The following is a 7612-nucleotide window of genomic DNA, read 5'->3' as shown; positions in this document are numbered from 1 at the left end:
CTACAAGGTCTTCATTCCAACACTCATGCAGAGCTACACAAGATTCAGGAGAACTTTATCAAACAGGAACAAGTTTGGAAAATTGATAAGAAAAAGTTCTTCCAACCTACCATTGACAGGGTTGCTTATATTGAGAAAACTCAAGAGAAGCAACAAGCTCAGATTGATCAAATTCTGACAAATCAAGCTTCTCAGCAATCGCAACTTACTGAAATCCAGACCTCAGTGGAATTACTTATCTCTCTTTTATTACCTGCTGATGCCAAAAAGGGGGAGAAGGTAATTAAGTCCAAATGCAAAACCAACAAGTCACTGCAAGGAAAGGATGATGGAAAAGATGACCAAGGAAACTCTGGAATGGGTAGTGGTCATAGTCAAGGTAGAAGGTTTACATCAAGACAAGCTAGTCACAGAACAAGTTCTGATACTGGGAAAAGAATAAGTTCTGCTGCTGGTAAAAGGATAAGTTCTGATGAACTTCTAGATCTTGATGAGGAAATGTCAAGACAGTTATTTCTTCAAGAAAATCCAGGGATGGACTTGGAAAGTTTAAAGGAAGAAGAAGCCAGACTTAAATCAGAGAAAGTCACATCTAAATCTGAAGCTTCTGGTAAAAAGTTACTTCCAAAACCTAAAGGCATTGTGATCAAAGAAAGGATACATACTGAAGAAACTTTGGCTAGATCACAACCACAGATAGATCCAAGATCCAAGGGTAAAGAAAAGGTTGGTGAACCTATCAAGCCTTATGTACCTTGAGGAAGAAGAAATTACTGATGGAAAAGATGATCTTGCTCTAACTTCAAGAAAAATTCTTAAAACAACCTCTGACATGGCTCAAGTTGTTCAGAGTCAAGAAATTGTAAGTTCTGATATTCAGAAGAAGCAAGTAACCTCTGACAGTGCTCAAGTTAACTTGATATCAGAAAATAAATCTAAAACACTCCTACCAGGATTCACTAAAGCAAAACAGACTCAATCTTTGAAGACTACTCCAAGTGGTTTTGAAGCAAGAGTAGTTACTGGAAAGGAAGCTAGAGATAAAACTGGATTGGGAAGTGCTGATGAAAGAAGAGTACACAACACTACCGATGATCCAACTTCCTTGAGTGAACCAGGTATTGGAGCAACTCCTGAAAGATTGAATCAACTAGAATCTGTACAGATGGTTTACCATACCTACTTGAAAGAATACATCATGTTGTATTTCATGACAGATGGTAGGGTTTATCATATAAGACAAAATGCCATTCCTTTGAAGTATTTTGAAGAATTGGAACATGTACTTTTCTTACTTCAAGTGGATGACAGAATAACAGAGACTGCTGCAAACTACTTAAAAGAACAGATTCAGAGACAGAAAAGGCTTTATTCTGTTAAGTTTGACAGCATATATGTTCCAAAGTACAGAAATCACAATGGTGATATTGTTGATATGAAGCCTAATACTGCACAGATCAGAACATATCTTGGTATTAAGGGGCTTGAATTCAATCTAGAGTCTAACAAAGCTTATGTCATAAGACTAGATCGGGAGTTGAGAAAAGCAAAGATTAATGATCTCAGAGCTGCAATATTTCAAACTGGTGAAGATACTGCAGAGCTTAAAGATGTCAAACGGAGAATGATTGATGAACTCAGATATGCTGAGAAATGTTTGTTGAAGAATTATCTCAGAACTACTCCTGACATCAGAGAGATCAGAAAATGATGAAGCCAAGTCGAAGATCTACAACTGCTTAAATTCTGATATTTATACAGATTAAAGTTGTTATCAGAAGTTGAATTGGTAAAAGCTTTAAGGACTGTAAGTTGTAGTTATCTTGTCTATTTCTCATGCATTTGTACTTAATGTTTTTGACATCATCAAATATCTGTTAAACTTGTATATTTTGCTAATTTACAAGTTGGGGAGATTGTTAGATATTTGATAATGTCATGGCTAATATGTTTTATGTTTAGATTTCAGATCTTATTTGAACAGAACAAATCAGTACTTAACTGATCAGTACTTATACTGGAAGTCAGAACTTAAGGGATATCAGTACTTATGTCATCAGGAGATAGATATCAGAACTTAAGTGCTGAAGGACGATCAGATAAGGACAGTAGCTGATTAAAGTTAAGAAGATCAAGATAAACATAAGAAGAGATGCATGAAGAAGGAATTCCGTGAAGAATGGAATACTTGGAATAAAAGATATCTGATTGATATATTTTAGGAAGCAGAATTATATTCCATATCAATTAGCGATTATCTTGTAACTGTGTAGTATATAAACACAGACATAGGGTTTACACTAGAAGTGTTATCATTATCGAGAATATTATTACTATAACCCTAGCAGCTCTCGTGATATTTTGTTCATCACTGAGAGATAACAGTTTCAGATTGTAACAGAGTTTATTGTTTCAATAAAGTTTGTTTTCTGTTACATAAGTTCTTGAAGTTTGATTTGATTGTAATAAACACTGTATTCACCCCCTCTACAGTGAAAGTGTGACCTAACACGCTCTCTTTCTTCAAGTATCTTAGGAGACATTTTTTCGGAAAGGGACACTCCATGGCTCATCGGTATGAGACCTCTTTTGGATTTTCCATGCTAAACCTTTTAAGCACTTTCTGGATGTATGTACCCTGGGTAAGACCTATCATTCTTCTAGATCTATCTCTATAGATCTTCGTACCGAGAATGTAGGATGCTTCTCCCAAGTCCTTCATGGTGAAGTTCTTTGATAGCCATACTTTGACTGATTGTAGCATCGGTATATCATTTCCTATAAGAAGTATGTCATCCACATACAATACAAGAAATGTTACCGCACTCCCACTAACCTTCTTGTACACACATGGTTCATCTATGTTTTTGATAAAACCAAACTCTTTGATTGTCTCATCAAAACGGATGTTCCATCTAAGAGAAGCTTGCCATAAACCATATATAGTTCGCAGCAGCTTACACACTAGGTGTTCATTTCCCTTGGAAAGAAAACCCTCTGGCTGTGTCATATACACTTCCTCCTCAAGTTCCCCATTGAGGAAGGCTGTTTTCACGTCCATTTTCCAGATCTCATAGTCGTAGTAAGCAGCAATCGCAAGCAAAATCCGAATTGATTTTAACAGGGCTACAGGCAAAAAAGTTTCCTTCAAGGATAAACTCCTTTTCCAAGAAGGTAGCATGTCTGGAGATAAACACCCGATGATCGGTGTAAAAGTAATACCCCAAAGTCTCTCTAAGATATCCCACAAAATTACATTTTACGGATCGAGATTCTAGCTTATCTGGGTCAACTTTCTTGACATAAGCTGGACATTCCCAAATCTTAACGTCTTTAAGACTCGGTTTCCTTTCTTTCCATATCTCATATGGTGTTTGAGGAACAGATTTGGAAGACACCTTATTCAGTAAATATGCTGAGGTTTCCAATGCATAACCCCATAGGAATACTGGAAGATTTGCATAGCTCATCATGGACCGAACCATGTCAAACAAAGTTCGATTTCTCCTTTCAGATACCCCATTTAACTATGAAGTATATGAAGGAGTCCACTGGGAGACTATACCTTTTTCCTTGAGATAATCTAGAAACTCTCCATTCAAGTATTCACCACCTCGATCTGATCGAAGAGTTATAATACTGTGTTTGGTTGTTTCTCCACTTTATGTTTTATTCTTTGAACTTTTCAAAGGCTTCAAACTTGTGTTTCATCAAATACACATATTTGAATCTAGATCTATCATCTATGAAAGTAATGAAGTACGAAAATCCACCCATGGCTTGCGTAGACATTGGTTACATACATCTGTGTGTACCAATCCTAGCAAATCTGCAGCCCTCTCTCCATGTCCACTAAATGGAGATTTGGTCATTTTACCCAATAGACAAGACTCGCATGTAGGATATGATTCAAAATCAAAGGGGTCAAGTAACCCTTCCTTATGCAATGTCCACAGTCTATTTTCACTAATATGACCTAGCATACAGTGCCATAAATAGGTCAGATTTTCATCTTCTAGTTTTCTTTTATTAGTTTGTTCAATCTGAAGTAAATCATGCTCTACGTCACATACATACAGACCATTATTTAAAATGCCACATCCATAAAGAATATTATCTCTAAGGATAGAACATTCATTATTCTTAATAATAAATGAAAAACCATCCAAATCCAACATAGGAATAGAAACAATATTCCTCACAATTGAGGGAACGTAATAACCATTATTCAAAATAATAGTCTTGCACGTAGGCATATGTAAACTAAATGATCCTACAGATATGGCCGTAACCCTTGCTTCATTGCCCATACGTAGAATCACCTCATCTTTTTCAAGAGTTCTACTTCCCTTTAGTCCTTGCAACGAATTGCAAATATGAGAACCATAGGCGGTATCTAATACCCAAGTAGAAATTTGACCTAGTGACATATTAACTTCGATCATGAACATGCCTGAATCAGAAGCGGTAGCCTTACTACCCTTCTTCTTCTTTTTCAATTCTGCAAGGTAAACCTTGCAGTTCCTCTTCCAGTGCCTGATAAGTGGCATTTTATACCACTTAGAACGTCTTAAAATGGCTTAAATTGGTGTCTTGAAATCAAGTATTTTGTGTATTTGATGCGTTTTTCTAGTGTTTATGCATTCAGGGTTTAGTTGCATTTCGGGGGAGGAATCATCAAGAATAAGCCTTGGCATGTGTTCACCATTGCGAGAGGAAAGAAACGGGCAGATTACGGCGAAGAAACGGAGCAAAATCAGATTTTTCCAGTAGAGGTCTGAGCGCCCGCTCAGCATGCTGAGCGGCCGCGCAGCAACTGAGCGCCCGCTCAGCTATGCTGAGCGGCCGCGCAGGGTCGGGAAAAAAGACAAATTATTTTAGGACTTCTACTTCTGTTTGGTTTCCACTTCTATGTAATCTGAGTTTTATGGGACTATTATAAGTAGATTTGAGACGTTTTCACAAGTGTGGATTAAAAGAAGATTGTGTTTTTACGCAAGAAGCGAAGGAGATAAGGAAGAAGACCGATTTAGCACACCGCAACGAAGAGGAAGCATATCTTCTTGTGATTCTTGTTTCGTTGTAACGTTGGATGCTAGTTTTCTTGCTTTGAACTTATTTACTCTTGTGACGTACTCTATTTTAATATAATTAGTTTAGTTATTATTTTCTTGTGTTTGTTTATCATGATTTCATATGAACCCATGATGACGATAAGTTCTATTATGGGCTAATCGTGATCATGGGGTTGCAACAGATTTATTATGGAATTCTTTAGTTAATCGTTTAATACTTTAGTGTGTGATGATTGTATGATATCTAGTATTGGTTGTGCGTATTCGTCTTATGTGCGTCGCGAACATATAAGATAGGGTGTTAATCTCTTGTGAAGCGACGGTGGATCTTGAGATTTAGAACTTGCCATGCTAGCATAGGTTCATGTACGTTATGCATGATTAGTGGGTAACTCTAACAGTTTTATTTGCCCTATGTAATCAAAAGAATAACTTGTGCTTAAATCGTTGGGTTGTCAATTTCTGTAGACATATAGGAACTCAACATAATTGATGACTATTCAACTTCTATCTTAATTGTGGATGTTGGTAGAATGGTATTAGTACAATGAAAGTTGGCTTTTATCAGTTTCGTGTTATTCGATTAATATCATCAATGACACATGCTAAAGGTAATAACAATGGCTATAGAAGGAAGTAATAATGAAGTTGTGATCTCATGAGTGTTTTATTATTGATAAATTGAAGTGTTAGTTAAGTGATTAATTAAGTAGTTAATTATAGTTAATATTTAATCAACAATTTTAAGTGTTAGTGTCTTAGCATTGAGAAGTAATCATACATTGGTGAGTGAGTTTAATTAGACAATAATTTAGTCTGAGTCTCTGAGGGAACGAACTAGAAAATATTCTATATTACTTGCGAACGCGTATACTTGCGTGAATATTAGCGCGTGTTTTCGCCCTAACAAGTTTTTGGCGCCGCTGCCGGGGACTCGGCATATTTGTTTAGTTTATGTACTTACCATCATTGGTCATTAGGACTCAGTGATTAGGACGTAGTAGTTACTTATTTTTTCTGGTTGTATTTCAGGTACTTTAGCAAGCGTTTATGCAAACTCGTTCACGTGCTCGCAAGAGGACTTTAGATACAGCTGAGGAGACAGACGAAGTTCTTGATATTCTGGACAAGTTAGATTTTGAGGATTCGGATTCAGGAACTGAGCAGAAAGAACCAGTAAACATGGGAGATCGTATTGTTCAAGCTGATCCAGCTCTTATGGATTTTTCTCGGCCTAAAATTGATGACATTCAGTCAAGCATCCTTCATCCGGCTATTCAAGCTAACACCTTTGAAATCAAGCCGGGCACTATACAGATGGTGCAGAATTCTGTTTCTTTGGAGGAGCGGCAACTGAAGACCCCAACATGCACATAAGGAATTTTTGTCGAGATCTGCAGCACTTTTAAGTATAATGGCATGACTGATGAGGCTATCAAGTTGAGGTTTTTCCCATTCTCACTGAGGGACAAGGCTAAAGACTGGTTACATTCTGAACCAGCTGGGTCCATCACTACGTGGCAAGATCTTACGCAAAAGTTTCTGGTGAAGTTTTATCTGATGGCAAAGACTGCTGCTATGAGGAGTGCTCTTACTCAGTTTGCGCAGCAACCTACAGAATCTATGTGCGAGGCTTGGGAACGCTACAAGGAAATGTTGAGAAAATGTCCACATCATGGAATGCCGGATTGGATGGTGATCACTGGTTTCTATAATGGTTTGGGGGCCCAATCTCGGCCCATGCTCGATGCAGCAGCTGAAGGCGCCTTATGGGCTAAAAGCTATACTGAGGCGTATAATCTTATAGAGACGATGGCTGCAAATGAGCATCAAAACCCAACTCAGAGGATGACGTTAGGCAAGGTAGCAGGTATTCTGGAAGTTGATGCAGCCACCGCTATTGCAGCCCAGCTCCAAGCACTATCAATGAAGGTTGATTCTCTGGCTACATATGGAGTTAATCAATAGCTATGGTTTGTGAGCTTTGTGCAGGTTTCTCATGCTACGGATCAGTGTTCTCTTGTCAACGAATCTGTTCAGTATGTGAATAATTATCAGCGACAACAGCAGCCTGTGCCAGCGACCTATCATCCTAACAACAGAAATCATCCAAATTTCAGTTGGGGGAATAATCAGAATGCTATTCAGCCACCATATCAGCAAGGAGTGAGTAAACAGTTTAACCCACCTGGATTCCAGCAACCACAGCAGTATGCTACAAGGCAATCATATCCTCAACAGGGAAGTACAGCTGCACCTACTAGTGCTGATTTTGAGGAACTTAAGCTGTTGTGCAAGAGTCAGGCGGTTTCTATCAAGACCTTGGAAAATCAAATCGGTCAATTAGCCAATGCAGTGCTCAATCGTCAACCTGGCACTCTTCCCAGTGACACGGAAGTACCAGGCAGGAAGGAAGCTAAAGAGCAAGTCAAGGCTATTACCTTAAGGTCTGGAAAAGTGGCTGATGCTGAAAAGGCAAAAGAAGTAGAATCTGAAATTAGAGATGAAGAATCTAAGCAAAAGGAGAAAGCGGCGGA

At 38.1% G+C, this 7612-nt stretch overlaps 1 non-coding gene across 1 annotated transcript; it reads right to left on the bottom strand.

The window, feature by feature from the left end:
* Nucleotides 1-6650: 6650 nt before the first annotated feature.
* LOC141687849 (small nucleolar RNA R71) lies at nucleotides 6651-6757 on the bottom strand. The gene has a single exon (XR_012561329.1). It is a non-coding gene; the product is annotated as a small nucleolar RNA R71 (small nucleolar RNA).
* Between the last annotated feature and the right edge of the window lie 855 nt (nucleotides 6758-7612).

The sequence above is a fragment of the Apium graveolens genome, chromosome 9, assembly GCF_009905375.1.
Source record: "Apium graveolens cultivar Ventura chromosome 9, ASM990537v1, whole genome shotgun sequence".
In the NCBI taxonomy this organism is placed as follows: Eukaryota; Viridiplantae; Streptophyta; class Magnoliopsida; order Apiales; family Apiaceae; genus Apium; species Apium graveolens.
Note: the sequence above shows the minus strand (reverse complement) of the source record. Positions and strands in the feature narration are given on the sequence as shown.